Raw genomic sequence first — 26318 nt, 5'->3', positions numbered from 1 at the left:
AAATGCATCTCTGGCCTATCATCTGCAGTGCAAACACTACCCAAACGCTTCCAGTGCTGACAAATATATTCTTCCATCATTGCTCAATTGCTGTTTGCTCAGTTTAGCTCTGTGTATATTATAATAGCATTCAAAGCCAGAGCCAGCCTTCAAAAGCAGATGAATCTGAAATTACCAACAGAGGCATTTTCGCTCTGAGGTCTGGATGAGAGCATAAAATAACTGAACTTTGTTCCTGTGGCTTATGACATCATCTGGCCCCTCTCTGACTGAAAATATTTCTATTCCTCATTCCAGCCCATCTGTTCTTCAGAAAACTCCTTCTCTCTATTTACTTGAAAAACAATTAACTGGAGGCAAAGGCGCTCCCCCACCTCCCGAGGAAAGTGTGTTTATAATTAAGGGAAAAGCACTACATGTTTATTCCTGCTGGTGCATGTGCATGCAGACACACGTGTGTGCACATGCCTATTTTTAGCTACACTGTCAAAATCAGCCTAATATTTCACAGCAAAGGAGGTCTTCTTGACCCGAAAAACACATCATTACTTCTAATTAGGAAAAAAAAGAACCAGAATTGTCGAAAATATCTCCCTGCAGGGGAGACGTGCTGTGAGATGACGGGACTTTTCCCTGCTGTTGTGTTTTCTTTAGCTTTAATTTACTTTGGTGTAACAACTGAGCCCAGTGAAACTCGTCAGCTAGCAGGGAAAGGCAGAAGTGGGTTAGGAGACCTTTCTGCGTGGGTTGGGAAAGGCATTTTGGGCCATCTCTTCAGATGATAAAGTGCACTTGTTCAACAGAGGTTCATCTCATTCAGTACAACCCTCACCTGCATTTAGAGTCCCTCTGCTGCTGTACCTTTTCTTGCCCTGGAAGGAGAACGAGCTGAAGTGGTACAAACACTTTCTATCAGTGCAACCCATGCCATCAATATAAGAATTATTTCCACTAAGACAGTTGTAACAAGAGAAGTATTCTCCTCCTTTTTCCATCTATAACAGGGAAATTACACATTCCCCTTTCTCTTATCCTTCCTTATTATAACCACTTCTGGAAAAAAAAACCCCACTAATTTACCACTTGCTGGGACAGTGCCTGCAATGAGGTGGGTCTCCACTGAGTTTGTGGCCTCAGGACACAACTTTAGTACACACAGCAGCGGGAGCATGGAAATAGTTTCATTGCACCATCCCCAGAACAACACCCACATGCCTGCCAGGTCACTGGGACACAAACACTCTGAAGAAATCCTACATGACTCAGGGCTGAGCTCGTTTGAAACAATGACTGCAAAGCCACACGAAAAGGGGTGAAACCCCCTCTAATGACTTCACTGCTGAATTCTCAGAAATGGTGGGCTGAGGGGAAATGCATTTGTACTGCTTGACAGATGGAAACCCCTTGGGCAAGGCTGCCCCGTGGCAACTCTCTCCTCTGGCAGAGCAGGGAGGCTGAGCAGACCCCCAGGATGTGCCTCCAAAGTGGTAGGACCCAGCAGGGTGCACAAGCTCAGGCTCAGCCATTCCTTAGGAGCCAATTTAATTTTCCCAGGACAGAGGAGAGGCTGTATAAATTTGAACAGTGATACTTGGTCAGGTTTGTCCTTTCAGCTACGTCTCCAAGTTAGACAAAGAATTTCACCACACAGGACATGACACGCCACACAACAACTCAAACTAGCAGGGTTTCTAGGTAGGGTTGGAGAAAATCACTCATACTGCATGGTCACTGTATCTCTGTTAGAGCCCTTAACATCTACCTAATTTGTTTTTTGATCCACTTAGGTCTGTACTGGAACCACGAGCAGCTGTATTACGAGGAACTCCACTGACAGAAGTCTACTTTGCTGCTTGTGGTGTATCAAAAATCGTATCTTTCTAGATACAGGGTCTATTCATGCGCTTCTGGCTTTTAATTCACACTTGGTTACACTTGAAACAGAGAGGTTTCAGTGCAACCACTGAAAAGATGATGGTATATAACACTGTAAACACCTGAGCAGCAAACCGCTGAAGATTTTCTTTTAGAAAAAAAAAGCAGAAAAACACACACCGAGCAATTTGCTTGAAGTCTGCATTTCTGTTGAGGACAAAATGGGTTCACCGTGTCCTGCTTTATCCGCAGGGGTAGAGAGCACAAGTGGTTTGCCTTTCTCCTCTTATCTCCTGGCATTGTCAGCAGACCCGGTTATGCCCGGAGTGCATCAGTCAGACAGCTACACTCAGCCCATTTAGCTCCTTAAAGCAGAGTGGCCACGCTTGCAACAAATTGCTTTTACCATAGAGAACGAAACAGATCTTGCAAAATGTATTATTTCAGAGAGCAGAGTTTAAAGAAGCGTTGCCTGCAGTCTGCAGGCATCACAGGTACAGCCTTGCTTTTGTTACATGGCAATTTATGGGTGTAAAAGACCAAAGAACAAGGCCTTTAAATTTTTAAATCTCCTTATACCTTCAGTTTCCAGATAAAATTGTTTGACTATAGAAGTTATTGTCCTTTCCTACTGCAGTCCATAGGAATACAGCCCTTGACTTTAACAGGAGCAAAGCAAGCTGATAATCAAGGAAGACGTTTTTCTACAGATACAACTGTACAACAAAATACACTTCTGAGTCCTTGAGCCTGAAGTCTTAACCCCTTGCTGACTTGTGGCATCGAAGTACCACATTGATTTATCCAATTTGTTTCCCCAATTCACTACACCTTGCTGGAGGGTGTCCTGCTTTACACAATAACCTCTCCGACTTCCTGCACACCTCCTCTCTGGATCAATCACATCGGCCACACCAGAGTGGGAGAGGGTATTTTCTTCCTGCTTGTCTGTAGCTTCATCTTTCTACTTGCCTTTGGATAGCATTGCTAAACACTGACTTTTTTTCAAGCTTAGTCATAACGGGCACAACCAACTTCCTGATGTCTTGGCACCCACCCAAACCGTCCATTAGCTACGAGTTCACAAACTGATACGTCTTCAGAAAGGTTCATGGGCAACGCTGTTGTTTCTAAAAAGAAATTAACTTCAGGTAAATGAAAATAAGATTTACTGCCGGGGGCGGGTTGTATGAAGTAAATAACCCAGAATTTATGAATTGTCATCCGTGAGACTCCATTCATGTGCAGTGACAAGGGGCCCTTGGGTCACTCCACGTGGTAACTCCCCGTTAAAGCACTGCTGTTTGCGTGCATCACTCGAGGAGCTCTGGATGTGGATCCTGTCTCCACGGGGCTGGGCACTACCCAAACGTCACGTCAGGCCATCCCAGGCACACAACCCTGATAGTCCTGGTTGATATGGCCCTGTGTAGGAACTCTTACCAGCACCTCCCCTTCCACCTCCCCTGCTGCCTGCTACTTTAGCAGGTGATGAGGAGTGTTTGTGAGCCAGACAGGCAGCTTGTTCTGGGCAAGGGGCTGGTGAGAGACCCTCAGGTCCTTTGCACAAGGTTGAGTCCTTGGCATGCTGATCAGCAAGGAACACCAAGGCCACAATGGAGCCCAGAGATGTACTGCCAGGCAAAGGCCTTCCCAGCCCGTTGCTCCCTCCCACTGGCTGCTGTGGGCTCTTCAGGTCCAGCTTGCTGATACCCAGTAAAAAACACAACACCCAGATTTAGAGACCTGCTCTTCCCCCTCACACAGAATCCGTGGCCTTGCTCCCAGACCCCATAGTCTTCTCAGCAGCATCAGTCCTAAGCAGCAAGAGGTCCTTACCATCGTCACTAACACAGACCTGCAAAGGTTCCTTCTACCTTTGTTTTCTGTGTTTCCATTATTGCTGAATTCCTCCAACCACACTCCAACCAAACCCTGTATTATTGCATTGCCAAACATGGAGTGGATTTCTCACCCCTAGACAGCTCCCCAGAGCCTCACAATTCATCATATACAACTGTTGCCCACACTGCATGTCCCAAACACACCTTGCAGCAAGGGCGAGGAGTAGCACACCTCAGGCTTGATGCTAAACCAGACCAGAGAGTCAGACAAAATTGAGACTCATCAAAAAATAAAATTATCAAGGTGCATTCACATTCTTTCCTTAGGTTGACATGGTTTAACTACCAGGTCAATTCTACCATTGACTTTGCACACAGAGCTATGGAAGATGTCAGAATTTCACTCATGTTCTGGCTGTTATTTGCAGTAGCCAGTAATTTCTAATAACCCCTCAGAGTCATCCATGTCTAATTGTAAAAATGGATTCACAGTTAATGTGTAGGAAAAAAAATAGGTTATTTCAAATAATCTTTTAAAACTGAAATACAGTCTCACAGACAAAATCCCAAATATTCAGACTAGCTAGAAGGAAACATTGAGAAGAGAGTATGTCTGAGCAGCTCACCTCCAAACCATGGGGATTTTCTTCATCAGTTGAGCCCCAGCACAGTCTCCACAAACAGAAGAGTTGAGCATCACACAGCAACCAGAGGAAAATCAGCAATCCCTGGAGGAGCTGCCAGTCTGGTACTTGGGAGACCCAGGTTTCTCTTCCACTTCTCATGCTGACATTCCCATTGTGTGCTCTCCACCAGCCACACAATCAGTGTTCCTGTTGAAGAGAAAAAAATCCATGTCCTGCTGTCTGTCTTGCCTGGTAAGACAAACCCCTTGGAGCAGGGCTGTCTTTTCCCCATGTGCTCTGCCCATCCTGGATGGCCAGTCTCAGAACACAAGTGCTGATGAGCATCTACATATGTAGACAGAGACACAGAAGGATACACCCCCTTGTACCCCCTCGTCAAACATGTCTGTGTTTCCTTGGCAAGAACGAAACAGTATGAGGAGGAGTTTGGATATGTTAATAAAACACTGAAAGGAATCACAGCTGCTAAAACAACTTTTTGGAGATGCTGCTGATCTCAAGTCTCTTGATGTACACACATCCATGTTCCCGCTACCCTGGAGAGTAATCACAGATTTTGCTTAAAAGTCCTCAGCGAGTTTCATGTTGACACAAGAACAATATATTTTGTACACATTATTATTAATTTCAAAATCCCGGTCAAACAAATGCATTTAAACAGCCCTACAGCTTCAACAAGCCCCCCAAAGGCCAGAAAAGTCTGACACACAGCGAGGTGCTGTACCTCATTTCCCAGCCATTTCCAGGGCATCCCAAACCCCAGCTATCAGTCACTGAGCCAGTCACTGCCAGAGCACACAAGAGGTCCCTGGGTCTGAGGAAACCATTGTTTTGTTAAAGCAGCTTGGACACACATTTTGGGCAGGATCATAACACCTTTTGGGGGACAACAAGGGAAATTTTGGGACAGGTTTTAGAGCCAGCATTAGGCAAATGTGCCTCTAATACATACACACACCTTTCAGTCAGTTTCTCTTCAGAAACTCAGAGGTCTTGGCTACTACAGTTTTATAGTGGCTTCAAACTGACTGAAGACTAACAAGGCTTTCCCCAGGGTGGGCGCAGGGATCTACAGGCACATGTTGGCCAACAGAGACAGCACCAAGGTCTGGGAGCTGGGAACACTTTCCCCCATTTACTCAGCAAGCTCACTTACTGATTTTCGTCTTTGGTAGCTCTTACTCAAGATTAATGATTTCTGATCAGTCCCATCAGAGCAAACAAGATTACCTGAAGCCATGGGGAAAGGGAATGTAAGAGGTGAGCATCAAAAGAATAGTAGCAAGACCGTAAGGATGGATAAAGGAAAAATGCCTTGTTGGGACAGATTTTCCATGGGATTGCAGCCATTGGAGCAGCACTGGACTCAGGGGAACAGCCCTCTTCACAAACCTTGAGGAAAAGGAAGGATGACTGTGAGCAAAGGGTTCATTTCCTCCCAAAACTTTTTGTTTTTAGGATTCATTACCATAGCAATGTGTCAGGTCGTCTCTCCAGGTTAATTTTTTTTATCCTTTCTCCTGGGAAATGGTTCCTTATATCAACAATGCTCAAGGCCATGTCTCCATCTGGCAAGAATTCCCACAGCTTTCAGTGAAGCTACAACAACTGCCAGCAGCAGATCTGCTAAACCCACCCTTAAACTTCTCTTAACTTCCCCTGCTGCCTCTCACCTAAAGCCCCTTTGGGCTACAGCTCCTCTTCCTTCAAATTGGCTTGTCCCTTGAAAGTACATTCAACTTTTCCATGTTTCAGCAAGGAAAATTTAGCTGTTGTAGCTGCTCCTTCAATCCATTCCACTCACACACACACAGTCTGGTATGGAGCCTCCTCCTACACATTTTTGGACACTTATGTGAAGCAAGCAAAAACCTCAAGCCTGCTGAGGTGGGACCGGGTCTGGCACAGGATGTAGTCAAAGAAACCAGAGGATTAACAGCCATTAGGGAACCTCAGCCAGGCTTCAAACATAAAACCCAATACTTCCTGCGTGGCTGAGGAGCACATGCCTGAGGGACAGTGCCCCTTTATGTGCTCCCAGACACGCCGTGAGCGCTCGGGTCTCAAGAGTCCAATGAGCTTCATTCAGCAGGGGCAGAAAACAGACAAAGATGAAATCAAATATCATGACATTTTCTCAATGTTTCTAGTCAAACATAAAATTAAACAGGCTCAGTTTTATTGCCAGAATGTTAATTTATGCATGGCTTTGGGGAAAGCAGGCTCAGGCACACACAGAAGGTCAGGTTTAATGCTGTTATTAGCTGTCCCTTCCTTCCTCCTAGAAAGCCTCACAGAGCTACTTCCCAGTCAAAGGGGGAATATTTAACATAGGGAAGAGGTGGGTGAAGGGCGGGAGGTTTTATAAAAAAGAAAGCAGGGGCAGTTCAGATCTCTTGGTGGTGGGCAGACTAGCAGTGCACAAGATACTCCAAAATAATCTCATCTTCTGCCCATTCATGCAAAGGTTTCTGCATGAATAACAATGTTCTGGATACATATACTGGTGGGGTTTGGTTTGGTTATGACACAATGACACTGAAATCTGTTACTCAGTTCCCATGAAATATGCAGTGGGAGAGTTTACCCTCTTCACATACCACAGGATGAAGTAATTAATAAAACACTGATACTGAATCAAAGTTCCAATAAAACAAGCTAAAGGGGTAGATGTATTCCTACATCGTGCTCACTAAAGCACTGTAAGGGAAAGCAGGAAAGGTGGCCTAAAGATAGCTGCTTACAAATGACAGAACATTCCTAAGTACAACCATTTTCCCGGGCTTCTCAAAATCCGGTTTTGTGCCAAATCTGTACATGGATGTGTCTGTGGAGATCCCATACTCCCTTTGGGCCGTGGATCAAACCCCATGTTTCCATACAGTGCAGAACACAGCTGGCAGTGTAAACTTAGCACTGGCTGCTCTGGCAATATGCATAGAGGAGAGCTGGGCTGGGCACAGGAAGGAGGGGGATTTGGGTAAAGTGCCAAATCATCCATCTTCACAGGAGCCAAACACCAGTTGCAGCTGTGGAAATGGATTCCCAAACCCACCAGCATCATTAGAGGCAGAGGGAACCTCCTTCCCTGAAGTCACACTGCACAGTCTCTGACCACAGTGTCACCAGATTACAGTGGACAACAGCCCATGTGGAGGTTCCCTGCTCAGCTGTGGCATTTCTGAACCAATTCTGGATCATATTTCCAAGTTCTCTGGCAACTGAAGGAGCTGGATAGGAAAAATGGGCTGACTGCAGATGAAATGCAAACCTGAAGCTCTTGCTGGAACGAGCACTCATTACATTCAAAGACTCACAAGAGAATTGAATGCTGTAATGATTTTTTACAAGTTTCAGTGAACAGATGCATTGTGAACCCCTCACAAAATCCCTCTCCTAAATTCATATTTACCAGCCCTTGGAAGTGTCTTTTTCCTGCAAGATCAAACATCCTGACTCCTTCCAACTAATTAAATGGATTTCCCTGGGAATAAATTGCAGTTGTCACCTAATCAGATGGTGCATTTTAATATGATGTTGGCTTTCCTGTGCTGAAGTATGTGAATTCCACAGTGTTTTGGTTAGACTATGGAACCTGCTTATGACTTAAGTAGAGATTGTTAACAAAAAATTTAACAGCTCACTGGAAAAATTTATGCCACTGATTCAAGCCCCCATTTAATTTATTATTTTTTTTTTTTTGCTTCTTTCTTCATATTCTTACTGGGTTCTCCCTGTTTTTCTTTCTTTTGAGAAATCTGAAAACTTAGCACGTCACCAACATTCCTTGTGTCATTTTGATACTGTCAAATGTTTGTGACCATACCAAGAATCTTGGTGTCCCTCAGCTTTGGTTCCAGTCCTTTCCCAAAATAGATGTAAATTCTGAATAAAGGTTTCATCAACACGCCTAACAGCTCGTTTTTCCAGAATAACAGCAACAGAAAAAAAATCCAAATAAAATGAGCAAAGAAGCAGCAAAGATTTCTGAAGTTATTCACTGGCAAGGACTTAAATTTTCCCGATGTGTCCCAAAGCCATCAGCAGCATCAATACTTTGTCACTACTGCAGGTGATGGAAAATGCAGCTCAAGTCAAGCCATCTGGAGAAACTGATGCACTTACTAAAAGACTATTCATTTACTTTTTTAAATCGTGAATTGCTGGATCAGCACATTCCTAGTTTTCAGTGATTTTAGTAGCAATGGGACCAGGAGTAGAAGGGAACCATCAGAGAGGTGACAATCTGGACTGAAACAATCTGAGCCTTTTGGGATGGTGAGCTTTTTGGGAATGACCTCCAATATTCTTCCCTGGTGATATAACTATGAAGCAATTCCCCATCTGGTAACTCACATCACTTTCACCAAAATTTCACTTACGCCCCAATATCCTGTGTGACCGAGCCCTGAGATGCATCTGGCCACATTGCATTTGTTCCCCAGAGAAACTTAGAGGGATGCAGTTCCTTGCCAGGAGCTTTTTAGGGTAAGGTAAACCATGTGCCAACTTCTTACTCATAGTGTCACAATATGAAAGAGTTCCCAAAGTCTTGCAGTACAAGTCATTAACACACTGAAGTCACTAAAGGTGACACTTGCAGTTCAGCTCCGGGTACCAACTCTGCAGAGCATTGCAATCAGTTTAAGTAGGAACATGTCTGAGTAGGAGCCAGGCTTTCCAGGGAGTTTGTGAAGAGATGTACAAATTATATAAGCTTAAAAGTGAACATGAAGCAGAGGAGGCTGAGGGCACACCAAGGGAAAGAGATCCCACTGGAAGAACTCTGCTGAAGTTGCAAAGGCCACGGAACAGGTGGCTGTTTGCATGACCAAAGGTTCAACAACACAAAGGATATGCCTTCAGTAACCTTTTTAGAAGTGGACTTTTAAAAAAAGGAAGTAAATTGTCTCTCTGTCTTCCACTTAGATGCCTTTTCCCCCAGACCAACATGAACATAACATGGTCAAGCCTTCTAGCTCTCTGACAAAGAACCACAGTGGGTCAGCAGGGGCATAAACAGAACTCTCAAGTCCCCCTGTTACAGAAAAGCAGGGTAGTAAATTGTTCTCAAACAGGACAAGCTTGGTGTGGTTTGTTTGGGGTTTTTTTAGGTTAAGTGGGGTTAATGTTTGGATGAGAAGCACATTCCAGTGTGATTTCACCACTGAAACAGAGCCATCTCTGGGGTGGAGTCCTGCAGCTGCTGGTGGTGCACATGTATTTTGCTCAATGTATCCAAAGAACAACTGAGGATGCATCACAGTTTGGGTAGGATGCTGAGTTCAAGCATTCTTGCACCAAGGAAAGTAAAGGACTTTTGCTCTCCCTGAGAACTGCTGTGTTTTTCAGCCTTATTAATTGGGAAAAAGAAGACATCTCCCTCCTCAGAGAGACAGAAGGTTGATGGTACCGGCACAGAGGGACATCTCCCTGCAGAAACAATTTTTCCTGCCCCTCCTGTCCTTCACTCGCACACCTCTTCCCCAAGGACCACACAGCACCACCTTGCTGGGTGCCAACCTGAGAGATCCTGACTGCACATCAGGAAGCCCTGAGGGACTTGATCACGTGCTGATATTCACCTGGCAGCCACGAGCCAAGAGCGATGCCCTGTCCCTCCACATCCCCCCGGCCATGACGGAGCAGCTGAGAGCTGTACAGTGCTGTCAGTCACACAGAGCAAGATGCCAGCTATTGATTGCTCACATTTTTCCCCCAACCTCCCCTCTCCTTGTGCCTTGCCAGCTCACTTCACCCTTCCTCACAGCAGGCTGAAGCCACTTCACGTCCTGCTGGCTTTATTTCAACTGTCTTGACACAACGCAGTTTCTCCTGCTTCTAACCGTGTGTTTCCTGGCATGATCCCCATTGGAAACCTCAAGTTCTGATAACACTCGATGACCTTTCCTTTATTATTTCCCACGACGCTCTTCGGTCCCTGAGAGGTTCTAAAATTGGGATTTGCCTTCCTGGAAAGCCAGACACTCAGGGTGAATGACTCAGGAGCCTTGGCATGTGGCTCCAACAGCCCAGGACACAAAGGCAGTACCTTCCCCCTCACGCAGTGGATCCAACAGTAGGAAGTATTATTTTTCAGGGCTGTGCTCAGTGATTTCCTAGAAAAGCAACAAAAATGCCACATGTGTTTGTGTTTCCATGTGAATTCAGCACAAGGAAATCCACACAGGCCACATGCGGTTTAGAAATTGTAGGTGTTGTGAGCCTTGCGTCTGCATAATGTCTTGCCCTTGGTATGCAGTAAACATTCCACATCTTTAGGGGAAACTCCCACATAGCCAGCAGAAGGAGGGCTTTTAAAACCCCAGATCCCAACTTCAGCGCAAAGGCACGAGCGGACAATAAATTTTCCATCTGCAAAGGAAGCGTCCAATTTCACCCGATTATTTTGATACGCGGCTTTAACGAGGCGATTGTGCAAGAGCAATCACAGATGGACAAAAGGGAAAAAAAAGAAAGAAAGAGGCTCAGCAACGTGCAAACTCTGAAGAGAGAAGGATGCCTTAGCGTGAAGGCTCTGCCAACGACCAGGTCACACTGCAGAAGTCAATGGGGCCAGATTTCTACCCAGCGTTACAGCTCACAATCAGAGCCTTGTTTGGAAAGAAAAATCAGCTCTTATCTCACTACCATAAAAGCCAATATAACAGAGCACTCAGCTTGGAGCATGATACTGAGCAGTTGCTAGACCATATCCTCCATGCCAGAAGAAACCCTGTGGGTACTGACTCTGGGATAAATTTCTGCCTGTCACATGGGACCATGAGTGTCTTTGTTCCTCTGCAATACCCCTCTGAGATACTGAGGGTGGATGTCCCAACATTGTTTTTTTCCCCCCACACTTTATATTTCATTTTAAGAAAACATTTCCTAAATAATGACTAAAAAGTCAGGTTGCTAATGCAGAATAAATCAATCTGAAACACAAAGGATGTCAGGAGTATTTGAACTGAAGCAAGAATGTCTCCACTGAATCAACCCAAATGTTCCCTTAGATTTTCTGCTGAGGAAAAATAAAAATTTTGATTCAAGTCTGAATCAAGATTGAAAATCTAACATCAGCACACAGCAGATGTACAGGCCAACACCTGAACAGCACACACCTCATTCCTTATTCATCCCATCAATTCCAAAAGGGCAGAACAGTTGTGGAGGCTCCAAGACCACTGGAGACCAGAAAGGTATCAGAGCTCCTCCAGCTTCCCCAAGTGTACAGACAACCTTGACATTTTGGGCCAGGGAGAGCAAGACACCACAGAAATTCCCACTGCAGTATTACTGGGGGAAGAAAAGCATGTGTGGTTCATAGAACCATTAAGGTTAGAAAAGACCTCCAAGATCATCCAGTCACCATTCAACACACCTTTGAGGGACGAGTCATGTGGGGAAACATTGTTTGAGGAATGATTAAAACTAAAAATAAAAAAAAGAAAAAAAAAGAAAAAAAAAGAAAGAGCCATGAGGTCATTTATATTGATTTCAGGCTGAACTTTGTAGATTAATTATGGAGGAAAAAATAGGTACTGACAGCTTGATGTTGACTTTTAAGCTGGTTATTAGAACAAAGTAAGCCAAGCGTGATCTTTAGAGGAAATAGTTTCTGATAGGGTCCTGGTGCTATGTTTCTTAGGTAACTGGACTCTGGCCAAACCATCTGGCTCTTCTGCATTTCATTCTAACAAAGAGGACTTCACAAAGCCTGGAAGAAAACACTGTACACAAGAAATGTAAGAATCACACTCAGGAGTGTGCCATTCAAGGAGATATTTGATACATTTTAGAAGGATTTAGAGGGAAGAAGGTAGGGAAATTAAAAACAAATACTGAAAAAACTGCTTATACCGGAGGAAAAAGCAGGACAGTCCCTGTATTGTGATGCTGTGAGGGTTTGCATTATTTGATCCTATGCAGGAAACAAGCACCTTACTATGGAAAGAGAAAGCCTCTTTCTCCTGGGGCAGAGGAGAACAGCAGACTCAGGGTCACAGTTCCCTAAACAGCACTTTGGCTCAGTTTTGAAGAAACCAAACCAGAGGGCACCTTGCCTGCCTTCTTTCCACCAAAATTAATGAACAGTCATTTAAATCTGAACACAATTATGGTTTCCTCTGGTGTAGACACCCAAGAAAACAGCCCCGACCCAAAACACAGCCTGCATGTCTCCAACCTGTTCAGCATCAGGGAGACACACAGGTCTCGAAGTCCCCACACTTCAGTCCACTTAATCCACTGCCTGTCATCTTGGCAGCTAAAGCAAAACTGGATTCATAGGGATGTCCACTGTGGGGAACAAGAATGTAACTCTGTCCTCATTTATTCATTTTTAGCAGTTTCAGCACATGCAGAACTCCAAGTCTTATATGACAAACCTGTGCTGAACTGACAACCACAGAATATTTGGCAGGGAAGAGGGATAATTAGGATTCTAAGCAGATGCTCCTAAACTGCTCTCCAAGGCAGGTGGGAGCTTATTGACAAATTCCTTGAGTTCATATGGGTGTCAGAGAAGTTTCTCCCTGTCTCAGGCCAGCCAAGTGCTCTGTCACGTCCTGCACAGCAAAGTAACAGAGTGTCTCCCCTCTTCATCGGCCAGGCAGAGGATCAAAGAAAGACAGGACGCAGCAAAGAGAGGCTGACCTTTGCCAGCTCTTAGGCATCCTGTGATATCTCATTTCTCTGTCAAGGCTCATCTGTTTTCATTCAGGTTCCTACCTGTGCTGGATTTGTGGCAGATGTTCCCATGCAGACAACACCCTTGGCTTGTTGAAGTGACCCATTGTGCAAGGACAGAGTGTCTGCTCCCAACGGGACAGGCAAGACCCTGCAGGACAAAGTCTGGGTGTTCCAAAGGAGCCACAGGGTTTGTCTGCAGATGAAGGAGTAAAGCCTCTCTGGGCCACAGTCCAGGAGAGTTAGTGATCTCCCAGCTGTGTATATGTGTATGCAAATTTAAACACTTTTAACACTGTGAAATAGGCACCTTTTGTGCCTAATAGTTATTCTTGGAGCTTCCCGTTTTCATTGTCTCAGGAATCTTTTACTGAACTGAGCACTTACAGTGTTATGCCAATGAGTTAAGTAAACAGCTCTGACCCCATCCTCAAGCTTCCCTTTGCTTTTTCTCCTCTTCCAGCCTCCCAGCAACACCAGGGATTACCCTCTGCTCCCGGCTGTTCGGGCAGATAGACAAAGCACCCTGCCAGCATCCAGCACCCTCCACGTGAGCAAGAATGTTAAACTGCTGTATCCAAAAGGAACGACAGAGCACATTATCACAGTTAAAGCCAATGAGCACTTAGCCATGGGCTGTGCTCCTCCAGTGCCTCGGGCAGCTCTGTGCCACCACTGCCCAGGGAGGGCCACAGAAACACCTCTCCTCTTTTCCATGTCCCAGCCCCCCACTTCATTTGGATCTCAGCAAAACTGCTCCTGTGCTGCTCACTTTCATTGTGAACTCTGCAAGGGTCTGCAAGGAACTGAATTTCTTCCACTTCACCTGGAGTGAGGGTAAAAACGAAAGGCAAAACTTTTTGCCTTATCCAGGAGCTTTTTCTCCGGATGAGTGGTCTCAAAGGTGCTGACAGTAAGTGAATCAACTTTTCACTTCGCGCTTTTTCAGCTTTGGCTCTCCTAAGACCATCTTTTCCCTCAAATAAAAATGTGCATGAACATTTTCTTTGGTCTTAATATAAATGACAGACATACAGAGTGAACCAATTTAATGGATATTTAGTGCCAAAAGGAGCTGGTCCCCTCACTCATGATCCCCTATTTATCCTCTCTGCCATGTCTCTGATGCTCAGCAGACTCTGCACTGAACCCAAAATACAGCAAACCTGCTTGTGACAGGTTATCAAGGTGCATCTTTCCAGCACAAGGTCTGCCAAGAACCAGGACCTGAGCCAGGGAGGCAATGGGAAGACACAGCTGGAAGCAGGGAGAAGATAACACAGTTCTCTGCTGCCAGGAGGAAGAAACCATCTTAACTGTGGCTTCTATAATTCACCCTCTTGACTCTGGCTACCAAGATGTGACTGAAGTAAAGCAGAAGACAGTGAACAGGGTTGGAACCCATGCACCTCCTGACTATATGGTACAGCAATTCTACTTCCCTTTGAAACCTAACTTTGCTCCCTCCCTGAATTTCTCTGAGAAATGGGGCAAGACATTGCATTTCATATTTTCTGTCCTCTCCCCCCTCCTGCTGCTAATGATTTGATGGCAGAAATTTTCAAAAGCACCCAGGAAATGTATTTGCCTGATTTCTAATGGGAATAAAGTATCAAAAGCCCCTTTGGCTGCATCACCATAACAGCCCATATATGCAGCCTGCCATAAAGAAATAACAGCTATTTACTGAGTGATATAAAGATTAGTTTAATGCTATAAATACTTCCAAACATTGTTGAAGCATTAACTAATCCACTCTCACAGCAGCTCCTTGTGGCAAATGGACCATTCTTTCTATGTTGAAGGGGGGTTAGAGCAGAGATTTCTTTATATGTGCAGCAGCATCTCCTGACAGTGGCTCTGAAACTATCAGTGCTATCAGAGACCCACTTGGGGGAAGGACCAGGTTCTGGTGTGAGGGCTCATATAAACACACCTCAACTGGATACTCCTTAAGGAGGGGATGGGGACTTTTTCACATAGATCCAGACAGTTACCTTCCACTGAGAGGAAGCAGCCATTTAATCACAGTCAATTTTTCTGAAACAATCATAATTTTGCTCTTTTTCACTAGATGGCTGTGATTAAAAGATGAGAGGGACCAACACCAGAAAACAGGTCCTTGAACTCAGCCAAAATATAAGATACAGTAATTGATAGTAAAAAATTGCTTTCTACAGATACTTCAGACTGCCTTTCACAATTATTTTGGTCTATGGTGGTTTAATCACCCTGAAACTACTCTGGTGACCTGCTTTGGAAGAGCTAGGTATAAGTACCAGTGTAATACATCTTCACTTGTTTACCCTTAGATTTTAGGAAACAACTACCTATAGAAACAGCCTATTTTTTTATCTGGAAAGACAGAAAAAAAGGTTATAAACTGTTCCACCCAACCAAACATTGTATATATCTGAAAAAAAATACATAAAGACACATATAAGGCTCAAAGGGCAAAGCATCCTGCTGCTGTAAATCAGTTGGGACCAGTTTCTCCCTTCCAGCTGGCTACACATCTCCTGGGCATCCTGGTATCCAAGGGCAGCTGCCTCTTTGCTTGGAAGCAAGACCTGCCATGCACACATCAGCAAACTGCCCACTTCTTGGAGGATGACCCCCAAAACCTCTGCTGTGGAGGACTTGTTCAAGGCAAGAAAGGAAAAACTGGAAAAACTAACTCTGGGCTGAGGTTGTGCTGAATGCTGCTCCCATGCAGGGTAGAGGAGATTCCCACTGCTGGGAACATCTGTTATTTTGGAGTAGCTACAGAAATATCTCTAATTCTTTCTGCACTGGTCACATCAGACCAAGGTAAAGGCAGGGGTTCTGCAGAGAGCAAGGCAGGGTGGGAAGCACCTTGCCAGTCCAGCTAGCAGGACACTGGTGTTGTTAGCAGGTGAGAGCCTGCTTATTCTTTGCTCTTCTCTCTCTGAGATGGGAATCTGGTGCTAAGCCCAGCCAAGTGGCAGCAAAGAAGCATCAAAGTCCTGGAGAGAACCATCTGCTGCACTCCAACAGGAGCAAGTAGCATCCCCTGGACAGGTTCAGCTGTGCTGGGCAGAGGTGGGAAGAGGTCAGTGCAGTTCTGGACCTTTTCTCAGTTCACTCAGTTATTCCTCTGAGCTCAGACCAAGGTCATGGTCATGGACAAGGCTTTCAGCCCCCTGCTTTTCTTGGGAGCCCTTGCTGTGTAACACAAGTCCCACCACTGCACAATAACCCTGTACAGTTACACTGTCTGCTCCTCTACCTGCCCAGCTCTGCACCCAGCTGTCCACACTGAGTTACCAAGCAGCAGGATGTCCACCCCTGAGGGAATACAGGAACATGGACTACCTTTGTCCTGGTGGGGGCTGTCAACCACCCAGGTCCCACAGGCTGCTGGGAGCACCCCCACCGAACCATCCCCAGAACCTGCTGTGGATCTGCCAGCAAAGACAGATATGCAAAAACATCTCCGACTTTAAACAAACCCACAATTCAACAAACGCACTGAAATACTTTTGTTAAACACTGAATGGGGGGAAAGGAAAAAAAAATGCTTTGAAATTTCTATTTTGACATTTTTAAAGTAATGAGTCACCAGGAATACTTTGGGGTATTTATAAAAATCTTTGTTTAAATACAGGTTATAATTAGAGTTAAGGTGTTTATTTAAAATGAGGATTGAGGGGGTTGGGATCTGCAATTTCTGATTTGGTTGTTGCTGTAGGGGGGCTTTGGGGGGAAATTTTGAGTTTGTATCCAGGTTCAGGAAAAAGAGAGAGAGGGAAAAAAGACACTGACTTAATTATTTTCCACAGGCCCAAACCACTAACCCTGAGCATCTCTTCTCACCACCTCCATTGCTTATTTTTCCCCATCCAAACCACCGTGTATCAAGCAAGCTTATATCCACAGTCAGCTAAAGGTTACAGAGGCCTAGGTTTAAGGAGAGGGGGAAAAAAAAACTACACTAAAGGTTGCAAACAATGAAACCCCAATGGGAACAGAGTCTGGAAAATTCACTCTCACATTGGCCAAGAGCTGTCCCCTCGTGCAAACTTTCTGGAGCAGACGAAGCACGTGGTGGAAACAAAGGCAAGAAATCAGGTCTCTGTTTGAGGGATGGGACAAACAGCTAATACAGGACTCCAGGCAGGTACATCTGCTCTAAACACAACCAGATCTACCAGTCTCAGACCAGCGTGTTCTGAAATCAAAGCCCATCTGTCTGCAGAAAGAACCATGTTATCTGTGAGGAGCTGAACTCCAGAGCTCACTGATGCTCCCGAGGGATAGCTGAGGGATGCAGCTTTGGCACTTATCTTGTCACTTCCATGTGGCAATTATAAATCCAGTTGGTTGGATTTATGTCTGCCACCTGGCTCTCTGGAGGTGAAGGGGTGGGATCTTGTCAGGAATATCAGCTGGGAACGCAGATTTAGCTCCAGAGGAGCAAGCAAGCATTTGGGCTGGGCTGCCTCTGGGCTTGGAGCAGTTTCAGCCAGCCCTCCAAAAGCAGTAGGAAGTGTCAGAGTCCAGCCCAGTGGAGAACACAAACATTTGAGTAAAGCAATCCCAGGAATTGAGGCAAAAGGACGGCAGGGCTGGTATTAGAGCAGGGCAGGAAACAATGTTATCATCCAAGGAGAATGTGGTATTTTGCAATGTTTTCTTGTCCAAGATCAGCGCAAAAAGTCTTAGTAAGAGCTTTTGGCAAACCAAGTTTAAAAAAAAACCAGACCTCAAGATATTATTTTAAGCATTCAATCTGTACAGCCTTCTCTTCCTAGTTTGCTCTTGAATTTAAAGGAGAGAAGAGCCATTTTAACTCATAATTTTTCGGTTTTCTCAGTGTTACACAATACAAACAAACAAACAAATTTAAAAAAAAAATAAAATCAGTCCTGACTCCTACAGGCATCTCCCTGCCCAGGGTATCACCTGCATCCATTGGGGTCTGCTTTTCCTGGCCAGGGACAATAATTCTGCACCCACCTCAGGGCAGAGTGCATCCTTTCCTTCCTTTCCCTCTGCTCAGCAAAGGGAATAACTGGTTAGAAAACCACCCATGAAAAACAAGCAGGAACCACAGGCTTTTGGCTAGAATGAAGCCAGGCAAGCAATATCTGTAACACAGCTGGAAATTACTCCAGAGCTGCACATCTGCAGATTTGCTGTTGCACCCTAATCCAGAACCCCCCAGCTATTGTGATTAAGTGCCCATGGAACCTGCCAAGGAATGTAATAAATTCATGGACAAAAAAAGCAAAATACAGTATCTGGAACCGAAAAGCCTCATGGAGGTCCTGAGTTGCAATGTTATACCCTGATATTAAAGAAATCCTTTTCCCTTACCTGTTTCTAGCCCCACATTTCTGCCCAGTTCTGTGACAATCTTCAAACAAAAGTCACGACACTTGTATGATTTCCCTACCCTTCCCACCTCTGCTAACTGACTCAGCTTGTGCCTGGTTGTAGCTCTGGATCATTATTTCTCAGTGTGAAGCCACATACATTTTGATTTAGACAACACAAAGACAAACTGGAAGCATCCTGTGTTTCTCTAACAAAGCGAGGTAACCCTCCTACACTGCACTAAGGAAAACACAATAAATGCTGAACTCAAATCTGTGGGGTTTTTCCTCTCACATACAGCAGACCCTTCACCTTCCCAAGGAAGGGGCAACATTGCCCTCAACAGCAACTCAAACTTTTATCAGACAAGAAACTCCAGGGGCTGGTGGTGCAAGACCCTCCCAGGGGTATTAACTCCATCCTTTCAGGGACAGAGCAGCTCTTTCCATAGGTTGTAACCAGCAATACCAAAAGAGCAAACAACAGGGAGTTATGGCTGCACCATGGAGGCAGGTTTGTACCTCAGCTGGCAGGAGGGGCCAAGGCAGAAGCCAGAGCTGCCAAGCCTGGGAGATCCCTCAGTGGCCGAGATGTGGGCTGGCATTATCAAGTGATGACTATGACAGAGCTGCCACGGTGAGGTGGAGCAGGGACAGCTGCTCAGAGGAGGCAAGTGAGGATGGCAGGAGCTCAGGAAAGAAGTAGTTCTGAACAGAGTCAGACCAGATAACTTAAAGAAAGCATTTGAGAGGCACTCACAAACACCCCTTGTTAAGGAGAGGAAAAAAAATAAACACAGTTGAATCCTACACAGCAATAAAGCCCTCAGTGACTGGCTAACCCTCTGTGCAGACAGGCAGACTGACAGACAACAGCAGAGAGATAACCTGAGATCAAGGAGAGCTCTCACTGTCCAGGGAACCAGCTCTGCACCAGCCAAAATTCATGCTCTCCATTCAAGCCCCAGGCCTCGGGTTCTTACCACAGTGACTTCTCCAGAAAGAAAACAAATTTCTCTGCTTTACAGTCACAGAAACAAAACCCAAACCTATTCACCCTAAAGATTAGTCACAGTAGGAAAATTAGATTAAAAGCTATTGGCTGCTGAGGGCCCCAGCTCAGGGCTGCTGGGTCCCTGTGAGCTGCAGCAGTTGAAACAGAAATCAGAAGAGCACATTGGCCCCAAAAATGCATTTACTCTTTCTTGCACATAGTCCAGAATCTACAAAATCAGTGTAAAGCTGCAAAATGGTTGTTCTCACCCCACCCCTGCTCCAGCAGACCTGCAAGCAGGCCGAAAGACGCACTGGCATCAACATAATGGGAAGGGATACAGGTCTTCAAGGGCTACGAAAACCTGCTGCAGCTAAAATCCAGCCCACGCTGACACACGGTGCTGCATCAGGGCTCCTGACATTCTCTCCACCAGCCACACTGCCAGGGTAGCCTTTTCCAAACGAGATTTCCACCCTATCCATTTCAATAACACAGCCTGTACCCTTGGGAAGAAGGGGGAAAATGAAAAGCAGAAAGATCAAAGCTCTGCAAGTCCATAATATTTTATTAGTTCCTTCCATCTGTCACGCACCAATGACTCCTCGGGAAACAAGCCCCCTCTGGAGAACCGCTACCTTTTCCGTGCTGACTCGGGCTTGTGAGCAGCCGCTATTGTGAGCCTTTATTGGTTATTTGTTCCGTCTGAACGAGTTTCGGCTCCTCATTCACAAACCAGCCTCTGCTCCTTGAATCGGAGGGAGGGTGAGGAAGGGGGAGGGAGGGAAGGAGGGAGGGAGAGAGGGAGGAGGATCTTGCTGCGCTTCTGTTATCTCTTTCACGCTCCGCTCGGTGCCTTCTGCATCAATGGAGACCTCGGGAATCCTCGGGCTTTGTTCTCTTGTGCACGCGGGGGCTTTTCCTGCTAAAATAGCAGGTAGCAGCACTAACCCCGAGCGCATACAATCACCCGAATCCATCTGCCGGGGCGAGAGAAAGACGCGACATGCTGCTTCTAGAGAAAGAAAAGCACTTTGGGGGAGCAGGGAGAGAGGAGGGGAAGGAACCAGATTTCCCGAACACCTCTGAATAAGGCGGAGCAGAGGGAGATTTTTATAATGGAGAAAACTGCCTTGTTCCAGTATTACCAGGATGCAAATGGAGGAATTTGAAAGGCTGATTGCACAGTCTGTTGGTGGGTAAACTCCACAAGATGCTGTGCTATGGAAACGGAAGGGCTCCCACCCATTCATGGCCCTTCCCACTCTAAAGGCACTGCAGGTGAGCACTGTCCTGCTTTGTCCAGAGCTGTGAGGTCCCTTCACAAGCACGTGATGGGAATAGACTTCCATCACCCTGACTTTTACCATCAATTAAGGATGCCCTAAATGCAAGCATCTTAAAGTGTTCAAGCCCACAGATCCCACTCAACGAAATCAACTCAAGCATTCAAAAAATCGCTTTCAACTCCTGGTTTTGGGAGGATTTGACCTTGTTTCGGTGAAATCAAGCTCCTTGACTGAACACAGGTTCAAGCAAATCAATAACCTTTTGTACTGAAGGCTCTCAGGACACCAGGCCCCAGCAGGTCAGCCTGCCCTGGGCACACATCCCACAGTTACACGGGTGGGTACATGCAGACACGTGCTCCCATCTGTGATTTTCCTACATGGCTCTTTTGGTGTAGCTGCAGCTCCTCAGTGAATGATAAGCCTGCTCCTTTCTTCATCAGGGCTTTTGTTAATGCACTGCTGGTGGCTTTGCCTGAATGGTACCCACTGTGCTCAGCACCACGCTGGGTAACGGCTGGCTCCGGAGAGGAAATTGCTCCTGCTCCTTCACCCTGGAGAAAGCTGCCTGCACTCATCAGCTGCTGCTTTCCCCTGACCCACAGCTCCCTCTTACCCTGCTCCATCTGTCTGTAGTTCAGGGCTTGCACTTCATCCGGTCTGGAATTGCCTTTGACAGCCACTACAGATGTTTAGATGTGTTATTGGCTGGTATTTGGCTGACCTAAGCTTCTGAATGGCAGAGCAGGTAGAGTAGCTCTCCCTGCCGTTGCCAGCCCTCATTCTCTAGGGCCCCTGAAATATCTTCTCCTGGTCCCATGGTGAGTCAAGACCATATGGAACTTGCAGAAAACCCTGAGGCCATATTACCTGCTTCAGAAAGTCCTACTCACAGTGCCCAGGGCCTGGACTGCACACGGCAGAACAGAACCCCTGTTTGTACAAGGCCTCATGCACAGAACCAGATTAGTTGGGTAACCTCTTTGGTCTACCTGAGAAGCATGATATGAGGTACAACATGCTGGAATTACTGCACATGATCTCCACCTCCAAAACAAAAGGGAAGACCTAGTAATGGATTATGGGAAAGACAAATATTTTCCTTATTTGATCCCAGAAGCATGTTTCCCCTTATTTAATAGGACACTATACCCAAAGCACACCCCTGGATGTCCTTCCTTTCTTGGGGTTATTTCACTCGGACTACTACCAGCTGGGCATCCCCAAGAGGACAATTTTAGGGTTAGGGTCCCTGCCACTCTTCCCCTCCGACACCTGGGCATCTGTATAGAGAGGAGACACAACACTTTCCACACAAAAGTCCTTGGGAACTAAACAATTAAAGCAAAGGATTTTGAAACCAGCACTTAACTGAAGTGTCTCTTCCCTAAAGCTCCCCCACTCTCACACAGTGATTTCAGAGGCCAACTTCCTTCAGATACCATTTGGCATCACTGCGCTGCTTGTGCTCACCTGCTTCCCCCTCTATCACAGGTATCAGCTGCTCAAAGCACCTATGACAAAGCACTTATCTCTAGCTGGTCTTCCCTTTCAAGTGTGGTTCGTTTTTATTTTCCTTTATTTCCTCCTTCCTCAATTAACCGCACGGCGTTCACAGGACACGGGGCAGCTCCAACACCACCCTGGCATGTCCATTTTACCACAGTTATTTCCTGATCCTGGTGGTTCTGGATTGTAAGTGACAACAAGTCACTTATCCATTACTGCTTCACAAAACTGTGCAATAAGCTTTCAAAAATCAGCACTAGTGCCACCACAATCATTGCAAATCCAGCTTTACAGAACAACAGCAACACTGCAAACATTCATTCCTCTGTCCTAGCCCAAAGAATCTGAACAGTTCATTGTATGCCAGAAGCAAGGGGAGAAAGACACCTCAGCAAAAGCGGGAGTTAGATGAAAGTCCTCTGCTCCCAGCCTTTAAGCAATTGTTCTCCCCACCAGTAAGTGTATCAGGGTTTTGAGGCTCATCCATTCCTTCAGCAGAAAAGAAGCAAACCAACTTGTGCAAAATTTCAGTGTGCCCTGCAGTTCTCAGAGCAACATTATGAGCCACAAAGCAATACAGAAAAAGAATTTTAAGCCTTCTCTGGCCTGCAGTGCACCAGCTGCAGTCTTGTCTCAGAAGAATAGCAGGCTGGCCTGAACATCAGAGTGGATTATTGTCCTGAGGGTGCAAAGTCAGAGATGAGGCTGCCGCGCGTCATTAAACAAACAGATGGAGAGACAGCCCCAGAGGCTCCGACGGAGCCTGATGCTTTCTGGCTCTGAGTGTACTTGTTCCGGGAGCAGGAGTGGCTCCAGAGCACTCTGTGAAAGAAAGAGATACAGCCATGGGCTGCAGCCTCAGAGACTCGAGCTCATTGATGAAGGAGAACAGAGGCGAGAAGGGGACAGAGGCCTTTTCCTTACAAGAAGCTCCTGGGGAGCAAGGATGACACGGTGCTCTGCTGTGTTCAGAGGGAATCCAAATTGCCCAGACTGGGCTCACAGGTGCTTTGCTGAAGGGATGACAAGGAACACTCTCAGGACCTCAGGTACCAGATTTTTGGAACTAGAAGCTGCAGCTCTCAGGGGGTGCATTTCTTATAATTTTGCTTCGTAGGTCTCAAATTCTAAAGAAAGTTTTAGATGAGAGAAATGTAAATGACAGCTGTATTTGTCAGAATGTCTCCATTGCTCACTAGAGTTCACTTATGTTTTCATATATATAAGCAGTTCTTCCCAAACAGGGTAGAAAATCAGGTAGTTTTTGGGAACAAAACTGCTGCAGCTTCATCAGCATTAGGACAACAGAGTGACTTGGTGTAGCACAGCTGGACATCCAGGCCCTTTGCAACCCAGCACGTTCTGGAACTGCCAGAAAACGCTGCTGTGCTTCATGCCCCTTTTCCACATCCTTTCTTCCACCATATACTTGTTGGACAGCAAGAACTCCAGTCACAGCAGGAATGCACAGAAAGCAATCCCCCATCTCACTTAGCAGCAACTCTCCAGCACACTCCCAGTGCAGGGAGCAAGATGAAGCAGGACCACCTCCTCTACACCAGGCCTTCCCTTTCCTGAGAGAAGTGGAGGAAGGAAGATGAAACCAGGCCATTCCTCTTCCATCCTGAAAATAACAATCACTAGAGCAAGCCTGCTAAGGAGGATCAAGCTTGTTCCTTCCAAATGTCTTCCTGCAGCTGCCTTGTAGATTCTCTCCTTCTATGTTACCCAAAGGTACAAATCAAACAAGAAAGAATGATGCAGCTTCTTTGCACACTCACATCTATCAACATTATCAGCCAGGCAGTGGGCCCTGCTGTGAGTAGGGGATTGGACTAAAAGAACTCCAGAAGTCAGTTCCCACCTGAATAATTCTGTATTTCTATGACATTCCAGAACTAAAGCCAAATCAAAAATAAACCAGTCCCCACATAGTTTTTGTTCTCTTCTGACTACAACCATTAGTTAGGACCTTTCTGTAAGTTCTCCTGGATTTCCTGTTTTGACCTTCAGGGTTCAATCCCAGAGGATTCAAAGGAGGTCTGGCATGATCCAGGCAAACCAGGCGCCTGAAAGAGGACGAATAACTTGTTTTATCCTAAATCCTGTTCCATCTACAGAGAAATGGAAGCCACATCCTCCACTGAAGCATCTCACAGCCAGACCTTGCTTCTGACGTTTCTGGAAGCCTGTTCAGGTCAGGACTTTGGGAGGATGCTTACATCCTGCAAGTATAAAAGTAGTTACCTGACAGCCCAGTGAGATGGAACTAAGCGAAGTTTTCTTCCAATCTTTTATTCAACATGAGTAAGTGCATGACCTCCAGTGCCAGAGAAATCTCATGACTACACTCTGAAAAAGTGCCTGCTTCAATAGATGCTGCAATTTTAGAAACAGAGGAAGAGTACAGTGCTCTAGAGCTCTACTGGTGGGGATGATGCAGCCCATAACCTGCCAGAGAGACATTTTTAAATGGAAGCATCCTGTTTACCTGGGGGAGAATGACGTCATCCACCTACCCACTTCTTAGCAGCCTTTGTCATGGTTAGAAACCAAGTGGTATCTCTGGGATGGCAGGAACTTTTCATGGAATTGTTCTGGTTGAATTTGTGCTAAGCTGGTATTAATATCAGTTCCTTTATCTCCATTTCTGAAAGAGGTTCAAACCATTAACAGCTCCGGTAATGATTCATGGGTTTAAATTCCTAAACCTTTTGAGAACAGGAAATTAAAGCCAAGATGAACAATACCCACAGATTAAATATATTTAACTGCTGTGTTTCTTGTTGAGAAACTCAGAGAACTGTTTAGTGGTGCTTTTCATGTGGCTGCCCCATGTGGCAATGATGGCAGCTTGCGTCTGAAGTCAAAATGGCAAACTAAAGGGGGAATGCAAGAAGACATTTTATTGTTTCCCTCGTGCTTTCTGCTCTCCAGCAGAGCTCCTCCAGGCAGCAGCTTCTCTCCAGCCTTCTCAGCGCCAGATAAAAAACAACTAAAGGAACTGCCTCGCATTACATGGTAGGGCACAAGGCATGAGGGAGGGAATCCACCCTTCTGTGGGCAAGTTCTTCCATGGGGAAGACTCAGAACGTTTGCAGAAGAGGGTCACCTTCACTCCAGGTGGGCAGAAAAAAGCTGGTCTCCACCATGCGCCAGCTGCAGCAGCTGCTCCCTGGGAGAGAACCAGCAAAAGCACGCAGTTCCCAGCATCTCCCTCCTCTTTTTGGGCTGAGGCATCCTCTTCTGCATTTCATCCATGACTGTGTAGAGTCAGGAATCAAAAACATCCCTCGGAGCCCCGGTTCAGTGCCCTGGCTGCGAGGTCCCTGCTCATCCGCTCTCTCGGGGCTGCTTGTTGACAGCTGTTTCATAGAGCCAAGGATCCCAGCTCTTTGTTTTCCCCTCCTTCATTAGCTAAACAAACAATGACACCATATAAAATACCACCCGGCTTGTCCGTCTGGGAGACACAAACCCCTGCAAAACTATCTTGGAGACAATTTTAGAAAGAGGCTGTGCCTCTGCCAAACATGAGCACTCAGCTCCAGTTCTTGGAGAGCCAGCAGCACTCTGAGCTGAGCCTACCGTGAGAGCAGCTCCAGTGGGGAGCTCATGAGGACAGAGCATGGGTCAGAGAGACACCAGGGACCTGAGCTATCAAACTGCTAAGGCTTACAACTGAAAAGGCTGCTCATAATTGAAACACCAGCACCAAGTAATTCTTTGGGAATAAATTTGGGCTATAGATATTACCTCAGTCTTGAAGTCTTGACAGAAGACTTTATAAGGACATTTAAGACAAACACCATAAAGTTGACTGGGTGGGAAACACATTTCCCTGTGACTTTCAGCACCAGGGAACCTAAGATGCCATGGAAGACCAAGGTTGCAGAAAAACACAGGAAGAAAGGCATCTGGATGGAGAAATTCCTTCCCCATATTTCCATCAGTCACCCCATGCACTCAGCCAGGAAGGAGTCACAGCTCCAGGACCGACCAGGAGCCTGGGCAGATGCAGGCAGTGGATGGAGCCCAGTGGTACTTGAAGGAGACAACAGGACCACACACTTTACAGCTCTTTGGAGCAGAACTTTCATCCTTTTTGTTCAATTTGCATCCAATCCTCT

The 26318-nt window shown here is 45.9% G+C and overlaps 1 long non-coding RNA gene across 3 annotated transcripts in view; it reads right to left on the bottom strand.

Annotated features, from left to right (window-relative positions):
- LOC127481806 (uncharacterized) overlaps positions 1-26318 on the bottom strand; it is a 223143-nt gene that overhangs the window by 94743 nt on the left and 102082 nt on the right. For all 3 annotated transcript variants that reach the window (XR_007908322.1, XR_007908323.1, XR_007908321.1), the window contains exon 2: positions 4346-4552. This is a non-coding gene — a long non-coding RNA (uncharacterized LOC127481806). The remainder of the gene's footprint in view (positions 1-4345; positions 4553-26318) is intronic.

The sequence above is a fragment of the Manacus candei genome, unplaced genomic scaffold, assembly GCF_025592945.1.
Source record: "Manacus candei isolate 608988 ecotype Guabito, Panama unplaced genomic scaffold, ASM2559294v1 h1tg000082l, whole genome shotgun sequence".
NCBI classification, from domain to species: Eukaryota; Metazoa; Chordata; class Aves; order Passeriformes; family Pipridae; genus Manacus; species Manacus candei.
The sequence above is the reverse complement of the archived record's forward strand: the minus strand, read 5'-3'. Positions and strand labels throughout refer to the sequence as shown.